The 13057-nt window shown below is 41.0% G+C and overlaps 1 long non-coding RNA gene across 3 annotated transcripts in view; it reads right to left on the reverse strand.

Annotated features, from left to right (window-relative positions):
* Nucleotides 1–13057, reverse strand: part of LOC130835799 (uncharacterized) — a 71693-nt gene that overhangs the window by 15477 nt on the left and 43159 nt on the right. For 2 of the 3 annotated variants that reach the window (XR_009049035.1, XR_009049036.1), the window contains exon 4: nt 380–1801. This is a non-coding gene — a long non-coding RNA (uncharacterized LOC130835799). Of the gene's footprint in view, nt 1–379; nt 1802–13057 lie in introns of those variants that run through there. The other variant, XR_009049037.1, reaches the window with a different exon arrangement.

Raw genomic sequence — 13057 nt, forward strand, 5'->3', positions numbered from 1 at the left:
TGTTATAAACAAATGATTGACATATTTTGGCAGTGTTGGGAATCAGGCCATTAGCTTCTCTGTATTTTTTTGTTGTTAAATCACAACCATGTTTTGACTTCATGAACAGAGTAGTGCATTACACCTCAGTAAAATGTAAAGATCATATCTTCTGAAAAGGAAGAAAAATTTCAAGGGTTATCTTTATCACGAAAGAATAGAAATAGAGTGTGACAAACAAGACAAACTGTAAGTTAAAGTAAGATGGTAGAAACAAGTCAAAATATATCCAAAATCACAATAAATATAAATGAAATGAATTATCCAGTCAGAACACAAAGATTGCCAAACTGTTTGCTTGTTTCTTTTAAAGATATGTATTCTTCACAGGAGGCACGTTAATAAGATATACACACATAGAAAGGTAAAAGGAAAAAAGAAGAAAAAGTATATAGGCAAATACTAGCCAAATAGCAACAGCAACAACGATGGCGGCCATGAAATTAACATAAGACAAAAGAGACTTTAAAGCAGAAAGCATTATGGAAGATAAAGAAGGTCTTTGTTACATAATGATTTTTCAAAATATTAATCAGTATCACATAATAATTCTATATTTGTGTGTATCTAATAACTTGGAAATTTATAAAACAAATATTAATAGACTGCAAAAACTGATCTATCCATATCATAGTAAAACCTTTCAATATTCCTATCTCACTTATTGACAGATCAAGCAGAAAAAAATTTAAAGAGATAGATTTCAACAACAAAATCAACAAACCATTAGAGAATAAATATTTTTGTGAAACATACGTGAGACGTTTATAAAAATTGACCAAAACGATGTCATAAAACCAGTTTTGACATATTTCAGGGAATGGATGTATACAAGCCAGGTTCTCACACAAAAATAAACAAGTTAAAGTGAATGGATAAAGAAGCTGTGATGTATATATATATATATATATATATATATATATATATATATACACACACACATATGTATGTGTATGTATATGTGCATATATATATACATACACAATGGAATACTACTCAGCCATTAAAAAAGAATGAAATTTTGCCATTTGCAGCAACATGGATGGACTTGGAGGGTATTATGCTAAGTCAGACAAAGAAAGCCAAATAATGTATGATGTCACTTATATGTGGAATTTAAAAAATGCAACAAACTAGTGAATAAAACAAAAAAGAAGCAGACTCACAGATATAGAGAACAAACTAGTGGTTACTAGAGGGGAGAGGGAAGAGGAGAGGGGCGAGATGGGGTAAAGGGATTTTCTTAAAAACGGTTATTATGGGATTATACAAAATCATGTGTGTGAAACTTTTGAAAGTTGTAAAGCACTATAGAATTTAAAGAATTGTTCAATTAAAAAAATAAGGAAAACAAATAAACAAGTTAAAAATCCATGCAACTTGAAATTCAGAACCACACTCCCAAATAATTCATGGAATGGAAAAGAAATTATACTGGAAATTTTTCAAATACTTAGAATGAAGAACAAAGATATCATTATCAAAGCAAAAACTGAAGGAGAAATACATAGCCTTAAAATACTTTCAATATGCAGAAAGGAAGGCAAAAAAATAAGTGAACTTTAAGAAGTGTTGCACCACCTTGATAGAATACTGCCAGCTGCATCTGGACTCCCTTCTCCCGAACCGGACTTCCAGGAAGAGCCTTCTGTCACCGGAAGAGACTCAGCAATAGCAACTGAAGACTTACGGTGTCACATGGCAGTGAAACACAACCTGGCCCTGAAGTCACACTCCAAAGGTTTCCTGGCCTGCACTTACTCTGGGAAAGAAGAAAAAAGAAGGAAAATTAGGAAGGATTTTTTTTTTAAACAATGTGAATAGGTCAAGAACTGGGAGAATGACTTTTCTTTGATCCCTAAGTATCATCAATCTCCACCACAGTCAACCACGCATAACCATTCAGTTTATAATTTTGGAGCTAGTAAAAAAAAAAAAAATGTAATGAATTGTATGTCACATCAGCCTCAAATAAACTCCTACCATCACCTCTGTTGCTTTGTACATTTAAAGTTTGGATATGCTAAGAAGTGTGTCTTTGGAAAAATCACTTAAATTATCACATTTTCCTCATTAATTTTCTCAAGATTAAAACTATGACACATTTCTCTTAAAATATACACGCTACTATAAATAAAATAGATAACCAACAAGGACCTACTGTATATCACAGGGAATTATATTCAATATCTTGTAATAACCTATAATGGACGAGAACATAAAAAAGAATATATATTTATATATATGTACATATAACTGAAAAATATAAAGCTTTAAGCCAAACTTGTATACTGGATATATACCCCACTTGATCATAATATATGATCTGTTTATATATTGTGAATTCAATTGGCTAATAACTTGATTGATTAAGATATTAACATTCATGCTCGTAATAAATATTGGGCTGTCAAAAAAAACCAAAACTATAATCCATTCCTCAAATGTTTTCCGGTGGATGAGATGATAAAAATAATACAGCACAGGGTCTCGTGGCTAATGCCAGTAGTTATTATTTCACAGTTTTCGTCTGCCTCTGGGAGACACCTAACCAAGGAAATATCTAGAAGACGCTTGACATCAACCTGAATTGAAGGTCTCAGCATATCAGAAGGAAAAATGGGATGAAGGGATGGTCAGCCTTGAAATTAAAGGGAACACATGGGAGTCAGGAAGGCCAACATCAACAGTGCCCAGAAGAGCACTATCCAGGATTTTTGTCCACTAATAACAGCTACATGAGCCTAGCATGGACTGGACGAATCCAGCCCACCAACCGCAGGCCTGCCCCTCTGGTAGACAGTTGAAAGGCTCCGCCCTCCCCTCAACGCTTGTCAAGGTGTGGGAAAATCTAACCGTAACAATAGGGCCTTGTATCCAAGAAGACCCTGCTGAGATATAAACACCATGAAAACGTGTTAGAGGTAAATAGCTGTGTTGCTGCTAATCTGAAGGAATGGGGAATTTCACAGTTAAGTTCCAAAGTGAAGAGCAAGAAGAACACCCTCCAGTGTACAAGCCCGGGCTTCAGACCTGGGTTAGAATGTCTGCTTCTAGGTGTGTGACTTTAGGCAAGTTATTCATGCTTATTTGAGGCTGTTCCCTTATGTATAAAGTAGAGTTGAAAAATATCTGCCTCACAGGGTGAGATGAGGTTTCCTGAGCACTTGAGCATTGGACGAGTGGTAGCAATTATTCATGAGAGGACAAAGTAGGTCTGGAGCCCAGGCCTGGCTGAGGAGGACAGACCTGAGTAGGCAGCCACTGCAGGAGAGATGGCGTCCACCGAACACATCATAAGTGTTCGGGTCTCTGCTGAGAAGTGGCGAGGAAGCAGGGCGCACGGACAGAGTGGGATGCAGAGGACTTAATTCTCCATCGTTTTGGGTGGAGTCTCAGACCAGTCCCAGGGCCGAGAGGATGTGCTTCATTCAGAGTACAGGCAGTTCAGACCCTGGAAGACCTAACTATGCAGGGTTGTAACTGGTCAGATAACCCGGGCCCGTTTTAAGTCTCGGCTGCCCGTGAATGGCAAATTGCTTCCCATGACATACCTCCTATTTCCCAGGCAGGACCTACCTCCTGAACACGACACATAAATCCCAGATGAAAGCAGTGCCCCAGTTTCCCAGTAATGTAACTTTCCCAAACGCTGCACACACAGATTTATAGTAACGTTGGGCAGCCATGCAAAAGGTTGCATTGTGTTCCGTCGTATTGCTGCTAATTTCAAGAGGATTTCGGGTGAGGACCTTTGAAGTGGGAGCTTGACTCATGCATCTGTAAATTCCTCATCTTCCACAGTTATTAAAACACTCGGCGGTGCCAGAGTATGCCATTGTTCATTCACCCCTTTGGCACGCCAGCATGGGGGTGGATGCCAACCACACAGCAGTCGCTGAGGCACAGACAAACACTAGGTGAGGCAGGCAGGCGTCGTGGAGGCTAGAGACTGCGTGTCTAAGGGACACATGCTTGGGCGCAGCCATACTGTCAGCACTCAGAAGTCCTTTAACTCCTTACAAGTGCTGAGAGATCCCCCGGGCTTTTGCAGCAACATGGATGGACCTAGAGATTATCAAACTAAGTGAAGTAAGTCAGACAGAGAAAGACAAATATTCTATGATGTCACTTACGTCTTAAAAAAAAAAGAAACAGACACAGACACAGAGAACAAAGTTATGGTTACCAAAAGGGGAAGAGTGGAGAAGGGATAAATTAGGAGTTTGGAATTAACAGATACACACTACTATATATAAAAGAGATAAGCAACAAGGATCTACTGTATAGCACAGGGAACTATATTCACTATCTTGTAACAATCTATAATGGGAAAATATCTGAAAATGGAAAAGAATATATATGTATATTCTTGAATATATATGATTCCACTATATATATATATATATATATATATATATATATATATATATATTTCAGGTGTACTTTGCTGTACACCTGAAACTGACACAGCAGTGTAAATCAAGTATACTCCAATCAATAAACAAAAAAAGCAAAAAAGAAAGATCCCCTGAGCTACGTAAGAGAACATGGAAATGAGCCGATTTCATCAAGAGATGACTTTCTTCATCCAGCAATGTTTCAGTTTTTAGAAATAATAAAAGCACTCTGCACATGAAGACTGGCAGACATTTTACTGTTCCTCACCCGCTATTTCTGCCCTGGCCACATTCCGAGGGTTGGAGAGAGAGTACCCAGTAAGGTCTCCCCAGCTCACAATTGGAAGGCATATTTCTAGTTTAGGGCATCAGCCCTGGCCACAGATATAAGAGGTAGAACCAGAACAACTTTTGCCTTAATTATCTCTTTTCTTTGGAGGATAACACACTGTATATAAACTACTTTGTTCTTCCTTACCCCAGATTGCCACCACTAATTATCATTATAATGTTTTAATAGTAATTTCTCAGACTTCCTAGGTGGCACAGTGGGTAAGAATCTGCCTGCCAATGCAGGGGACATGGGTTCGAGCCCTGGCCCAGGAAGATGCCACATGCCATGGAGCAACTAAGCCTGTGTGCCACAACTACTGAGCCTGTGCTCTAGAGCCCATGAGCCACAACTATGGAGCCCATGTGCCGCTACTACTGAAGCTCACGTGCCTAGAGCCCGTGCTCTGCAACAAGAAAGGCCAACAAGAAAGGCCACTGCAGTGAGAAGCCTATGCATCACAATGATGAGTAGCCCCCGCTCGCCGCAACTAGAGAAAGCCTGTGTACAACAACAAAGACCCAACACAGCCAATTAAATAAAATAAATAAATAAATTTATTTTAAAAAAAACAGTAATTTCTCCAGCAGAGAATTCACAACTCTTCATCTACATTATCTCATTTTTCTCCAAAATATCCTCATAAAACAGCTGGAGGAAGGCTATTATTATCTCATTCTAACACACAAACTGAGGAGGCAAAAACCTAGATATTTAAACAGAGCATGGCCAGAAACTAATAAAACTAATTTTTAGGTGTAGCTGTGGAATCAGCTTCATTACGTCTGTAGTGATACCTGCTAACTCCCCCACAATCACGTTTTCAGTAATTTATCCAGGACTAACTGCCTGAACTCCAGACACGACTGCATAGACACGGCATCCTTTCTAGGAAGGGTCACCAAACATGTTAACTGCCTCCAAAATGTACTTATTAACAGGCAGATGGAGCAGCCCTTTAAAAAGTCAATCAAAACACACCTGAACTGTCTAATTAACAGCACTACTGACATTTTAGATAACCCTAGGATGTGGGGGGCTGTCCAGTGCATTTTAGGGTGTTTAGCAGCACCCCTGGCTCCACCCGCTAGATGCTGTAGCACCTTCTCCAGTTGGGACAACCGAAAATGTCTCCAGACATTCCCGAACATGCTCTGCGGAGGGAAGAGGAGGCAGACAAAAATCAACTGCCAGGACTTCCCAGGTGACGCAGTGGTTAAGAACCCACCTGCCAATGCAGGGAACATGCGTTCAATCCCTCGTCTGCGAAGATCCCACATGCTGCGGAGTGCTACTGAGCCTGTGCTCTAGAGCCCATGAGCCACATGTAGAGAAAGCCCACACACAGCAACAAAGGCCCAATGCAGGGCTTCCTAGGTGGCACAGTGGTTAAGAATCCACCTGCCAATGCAGGGGACACGGGTTCGATCCCTGCTCTAGGAAGATCCCACATGCTGAAGAGCAACTAAGCCCATGCGCCACAACTATTGAGCCTGTGCTTTAGAGCCCATGAGCCACAACTGTTGAGCCCACAACCACTGAAGTCCATGTGCCTAGAGCCCGTGCTCCGCAACAAGAAGCCACGGCAAAGAGGAGCCCGCGCACCACAACAAAGTGTAGCCCCCACTCACTGCAACTAAAGAAAGCCCAAGCACAGCAAAAAAAAAAAGACCCAACACAGCCAATAAAATAAATAAATAAATAAATAAATTTATTTTAAAAAAAAGACCCAATGCAGCCAAAAATAAAAATAAATAAATTTTTTAAAAAAATCATCTACCATTGAGAACTGCCAGCCTAATCAATCAAAAGCAAGTAACAATGGAGCACCACTCTTGGCCTGGCATCATAGTAACCAGATGCTACAGGCTAATAAATAAATATTCTTGCCTTCATGAGACTGGAGGTAAAGATGCAGTTTACATTCACAGAAAATCATTGTGGGTTGAGAATTGAGAGTCTATGCAAAAGAAGGAAGGGGGAGGGACAAAGTAGGGGTATGGGATTAACAGGTACGAACTACTATGTATGAAATAGATAAGCAGCAAGGATACACTGTATAGCACAGGGAATTGTAGCCATTATCTTATAACAACCTAATAGAGTATGATTTGCAAAAGTGCTGAATTACTATACTGCACACCTGAAACTAGTATAATGTTGTAAATCAGCTATACTTCAACAACAAATAATAAAAATAAAAAGAGTCTGTGCAAAGGGAATTCTGAGATGGGAGAATCACAGTTGGTCAGAGCAAACTTCATGTAAGGTGTGCGCCTTGAGTTAGACCTTGAAAGTGTGCAGACCTTGAAACATTAAGTGATGAAAGACTTTAGGCCATTGCTGAAGGGAAAACATTATAAACAAGGATCTGAATGCCAAAAGGAGCACAAGAAGGACAGACTGCCAACTGACAGGTACTAGGGACTGGTCTCCTTGTGATGGATCAATGTCACCTGGAAGGGACGTGCCAAATACTGGTCAAATCTCTGCCCCATCTTACTAGTTGTACTTACTTAGAAGATATAGAGGGCAGCCTCCCAAATTATCTGATGAAAGGAAGCTAGAGGTAATAGTACAGTGGATGGCAAGATCAATCTTCAAGAAGATTTTCAGTGCCTGAAGCAACATGTTGAATTTCATAAAATGTTATTTAATTGTGACAAATATGTGTAAGATCCATGCGTGCATCCAAAAAAACCAACCACAGAAATAGAGCATGGATGTAACAAAGTGTAGCAAAGCAAATGTTAAAAAAGAAAAAGAATTACAGATTTGTCATCAGTATCTTCAATGGAAATCAACTATAAAATATTGATGCCCCCTCCCTGACACCCTATAAAATATAATGAAATTCTATGTTCCATTAATAGAAGCGTGAGATCTAGAATGAGAGAGGTGACAGTCCCCTTTTGAATATGCATTTAGAAACCCACTGTGGATTACTGTGTTCACTTCTTTAAAGCTTATAGACAGACTGGAACATATTCAAAGAGCAGCAAGCCCAGTAAGGAAGAAGTATGAAATTAGAGCACGTGAGGAATTTGAGTTTTTCATCAAGAGACAAGATAAACATGCAAACACGATAGCTATTTTTGCATATTTAGGGATAGAATCAGAATCAGTAGGCAGAAGTTATAAGGAATTAACTTTTGGATCAAACATAAAAAACAACTTTCCTATACTTGAAGTTGCCCAAAGATGTTCTTCTCAAGAGGAAGTGGGTTACCATCTGAGAACATTCTCCAACATAAGCAAGATGACCACTGAACATGAAATTTAATATCTCTATAAACCTCCATTTCTTCTATCTATAATTAGAGGTAAGAACAAAGAGTTTTATGAGATAATGAGTGGCAAGAGGTTGGCATCTAGAAAGTACCTCAATAAATTGCATCCATTACTTTTCATTTGTTTTCTATAACCAACTCCCCATCCCGTCTACCAGAGAGCTGCAGGCAGACCAACTAATTAATGGAGTTTCCAGTGTCTTTAACTATGACTGGAAGGACACTCAGAACCTAAAACATGTGGTTATAGAAATTATAAACCTAGAACTCCAGTTTCTTAATTGCAGACGTTAGGAAAGAGGTGACATGACATTTAGTGCTTTCATGATATTGTAACCACACAGTATAACCAACTTCTTGCATTTCCCAGCTTACCTTTTTTATTAAAGGCTTTTGTAACCATTTATCTTCATCCTCAGTGCAGGTGACCAAGCTACTCTCAGACTAGAGTAACTGAGGACATGACACGCCCCCTGCATCCTCCCGCCAACGTTACACCGCAAACCAGGAAGTGCTCCCTCCTGCTGACTCCTGTGAGCACTCATGTGCTCTGCCGCGCACACAGGGAGAACGCTGTCCCATTCCCTCCACAGCCCATCCTCCCCGTGTGCGGCTTTACGGCGGGTGTCAGCTACGTTAACATCTCAGCAGATATCCTGAATGTTTCCTCACTCAAGATCTGATATAGGTCTAACCATAACATGCGTAAAACACTACTCAGAATCTCAGAATATCCATGGCAAAGTGAATGTTGTTTGTCTTTGGTGGATGGTCTACAGGAAATTACTCTGCTAGTTAACAGCAAAATTCTTGCTTTGGTTGAAGGATTGCTAGACTGTCATGTGGAACTGGCCTGCGATGCTAGGCTTTCTTCTTGACCAGTGTGGGAGCGCCCTTCTGTGTCTCTACTTGAATTTGGTAAAGCCGACATCCCACCTTTGCTTGCTGCCTGTCTCCTTAATGTACTTTCTATTCTAGTCCAGGGCTGGGACTAGGGTTAGATCAGGGAGGCACCTATGGCACGAGATTTCTCTCTTATTCCTCAGGCTCTCTAGCTTGAATGTCCCACTTCCCTCTTACTCAAAAAATGAGTTCACATGCTACCTCCCTTCAAAAGCCTTCCTTGGTCCATCCAGCTAGAGGCTACCTCTTCCCACCTGAATTCCCACCGAAATTTAACTGAAGCTCTTCTAAGACAAATAAAACCATTTACCTTGATTTATAATTATTTAAACATTTATCTGTGACAGAATCTATTAGTTTCCTACCCGAATATCCACCTTCCCTCACTTAGTAACAGAATCTTGATAAATAGCTGAATATATCTACCCAACTAAAAGACTATATTTCGCAGCCTCTCTTGAAGCTCTTGATGGTTCAATTATAAGGTAGTATAAGATATATAATGCAGTATAGAATGCTCAGAAAATCTCAAACAAAGAGAAAGAGGACACCCTTCTTCTCCCTCTTCCTATATCTTTGTGTATGGAAAGTGGATGTGATGTCTGGAATTCCAGCAGCCATCTTCAACCACGTGGTCAATGGTCTCATTCTAGGCAGGTGAAGAGAAAAGCTAGAAGATCCTGAAACATTAATGATACTGTGGAGCCTTTATATCAGCTCTAGACTGCCTCCCTCAAAACTCTTTTACAAGGGAGAGAAATAAACATGCATCATTTAAGCCACTGACACATGCATGCAAACTTAATTATCACTAATATAGATTTTTACATCGAAAGGGGACTGCTGCATTAGCCTAAATGTAGGATTAGTTTAAAGGACATGATTGGAAGGCATCAGCAATGACAAAACTATTGCAGAGTGGAAAGTTGGCAATCCTGATAAAACAGTAGCTAGCAGAACCTGAGAAGGTACAAAGGAGGGGCTGTGACGTTAATGAAAATAATAGGAAATTCTTAGAGTGTCATTGTGTGTTGGCTAATTCTTGACACTGTCAATAATATTCTACAGAAGATATGAACCCAGATTAGAGCTAGCCAATCTGCCAGCAGGGTGGGAGGGAATACGGCTTTGTTAAGACCCTATAGCCGGTAGACTAAGTCTAGCTTGGAGCCTTTTCAGACTGAAAAAGCTGACTACTTCGTACTTCAAAGTGAAGCTACTGTAAGCCATGGCCAGAGGCAGGAGCAAAAGCAGCCTTCAGAGGAGATAAACCCATGACCTTTTGCCTTTTGCAGGTACAGTGTACTTCCCTTAGGAGTCTTCTGTCAAATGTGGAAGCAGTTAATTAGCAAAACCCCCCACACCTATTCTTTCAAGTAGTCTCAGTTGGGGAGAGGGGAGTTGGCAAAGCACAGAGGGCTATATGTAATAAAACAGAGTCTTTAGGCTCAAAAACCTTACCAAGACGAGGTATCCGATTCTGGTTACCCACACATAGAATGGAATAGCAGCAAGTAAATTGGAAGCCCCCTTGGGTTGGTAGGATTTGTGTTGCCCATGAAACCCTAGGCTAGCCAGCAGCATCACAATTCCAGTCTCTAAAACAATCCCTGAGTCCTCAAACTTATCCCCCAAAAGAGGTGGTATAGGAATGCAGCCCTTAAGAAAAGTCTACTCTCTAATGCCCACCTTGGAAAGACCATAGAGAAGAGTGGACCAGGAAGAGTATCCCAGAGAGAAAGCCCAGAGCATTGAGGACAATGACTATGGAGATCACTCCACAGCCTGGGCTAGAGTCTTCCCTACTCTCACCAACATGATTTAAAAATTTCAGGTGCTCCAGTGGGTAAGACTCCACACTCCCAATGCAGGGGGTCCGGGTGTGATCTCTAGTCAGGGAACTAGATCCTGCAAGCATGCCACAACTAAAGACCCTACATACTGCAGTGAAGATCCCGCATGCTGCAAATAAGACCTGGCACAGCCTAAACAAATAAGTAAAATTTTTTTAAAAAATTGCTATGGGAACTTCCTAGGTGGCGCAGTGGGTAAGAATCAACCTGCCAATACAGGGAACATGGGTTCGATCCCTGCCACAGAAAGATACCACATGCCGCGGAGCAATTAAGCCCATGCGCCACAACTACTGAGCCTGTGCTCTAGAGCCTGTGAGCCACAACTATTGAGCCCATATGCCGCAACTTCTGAAGCCCATGCACCTAGAGCCAATGCTCTGCAACAAGAGAGGCCGCTTCAATGAGAAGCCCGCGCCACCACAAGGAAGAGTAGCCCCCACTCGCTGCAACTAGAGAAAGCCTGTGGGCAGCAATGAAGACCCAACACAGCCAATAAAATAAATAAATAAATAAATAAATAGCCAGATAGATAAATTTATTTTTTAAAAAATTGCTGTGGCCCAGGGTCTTTGATCTTCCTATTTTCTGCATGGAAGTTATACTGCAGTCATTGCTTCTACTCTACTGTTGAAAATTGGGCGTGATGCATGGACAGTAACTTTTTGCCAGACCATGCTGCTCTCCTCTGGCATCTGAGAGAGCTGACTACACAGGCAGAGATCTTGAAGCTTGAGCTGGAGGCTATAACTGCTTTGCATTTTAGGGTGTCTCCATTGGGGAAGAGAGGAAAGGTGTGTGTGCATATTTGGGGAGTCAGTGAAGCAGATTGGCAGAGACTGATAATTTCCTACTCAGCCCTGCTTTTTGTAACAGAACCCTGAATTTTATTTAGGTAGGCATGTTGCCTATTGAACAGGTGGTGGGAAAACACTCAATGTTTTTGATTAGAATTATGTTGTGGGAAGATTTATCTAGCAACAGTGGATAGTATTAATTAAAGGAGAGAAAAGCTGAAAGAAGGGATTTAGGCTGGAAGGCTATTGCAGTATTCAAGGAAGGATTAATGAAATCTAAATAAAGCTGGATGGAAGGGAAATAAAAGAAGAGTTGGGGACAAAGAAACGCAAAGTTAGTTGTTCTGTTTGGTGATGAGGCACGGGTAGCAGAGCAAAGGAAAATGTTAGATATGACGCCAGAGTCCCATTTTAGTGTCAAGGAAGTGGTCAAGTGGTCATACCAGGAACAGAAACACAGAAAGCAGGAGGAAGAACAGAGCTGTAACAGAGAAGATAAGCTCTGGTCTGGGTACATCGACGTGCATTGCTGGCAAGATACCGAATTAGATGTGAGGTCCCCCTCTTGGGGTCCTAGCTGAACCGAAACCCCCCCAGCTCTGTCAGGGAGTTCTTTCCTGCCTCAGGTTCATGCTCTCAGTGAGGAAACTGAGTTTGATGCAAGCAAGACAGGCTTTTATTCAATGGCAGAGAACGGAAAAGGGGAGCTCATACTCTAAAAGCATCTTCTCCCCAAGAAAAGATCAGGGAAAGCTTTTGTAGTGAAAAGCCCAAGGAGAGGGACAGAGGTGGAGTCTGACAACATCTCATTTCTCAGAAACAGGTGGAAAATTCTAGGAATCAGGTCCACACCTTCTTTCTGTCCTTGTATGTTCTGCACCATTGGGTCATGGTGCCCAAAGGAAGGAGATCTTAGCATGATAATATGTCATAATGAGTGTATAATGAGAAGAGTGGTAACCTTCAGCCTACGTTTCGGGCCAACTTGGATCTAGCCAATTTAGTCTAGTTTTGCCTTTGCGACATCCTGTTGATAAAGCACAACTAGCCTGTACAGTTAAAGACAGTTTCTGTGCCTGGGGCTGGGCTGCATGGCCTGGGTGATAGTATCTGACACAGACTTGAAGTCAGTGAGGACAGAGAGAGACAGACTGCAAACTGGAAAATTCTCTGCCAAGGGTAATAATTAAAACAGAGAAGAAGAAAAGATCATTGAGAGAAAGTTAGTTGGTAGAAAGAGTAGAAACCCAGGAATTATCTTACCTGGTTGGGAAATGTCTTATCGAAAGTCATTTTCCTATCTTACCAGTCAAGTTCAGACAGCGGTTCTCAAAGTGTGGTCTCTGGACCTATAGCCTCAGCATTATATGTGGGCGGAACTGTGTCTCCCAAAATTCGTATAATGAACCCCTAACTCCCAGTATCTCAGGATGTGATTTTCTTT

Source organism: Hippopotamus amphibius, chromosome 14, assembly GCF_030028045.1.
Source record: "Hippopotamus amphibius kiboko isolate mHipAmp2 chromosome 14, mHipAmp2.hap2, whole genome shotgun sequence".
In the NCBI taxonomy this organism is placed as follows: Eukaryota; Metazoa; Chordata; class Mammalia; order Artiodactyla; family Hippopotamidae; genus Hippopotamus; species Hippopotamus amphibius.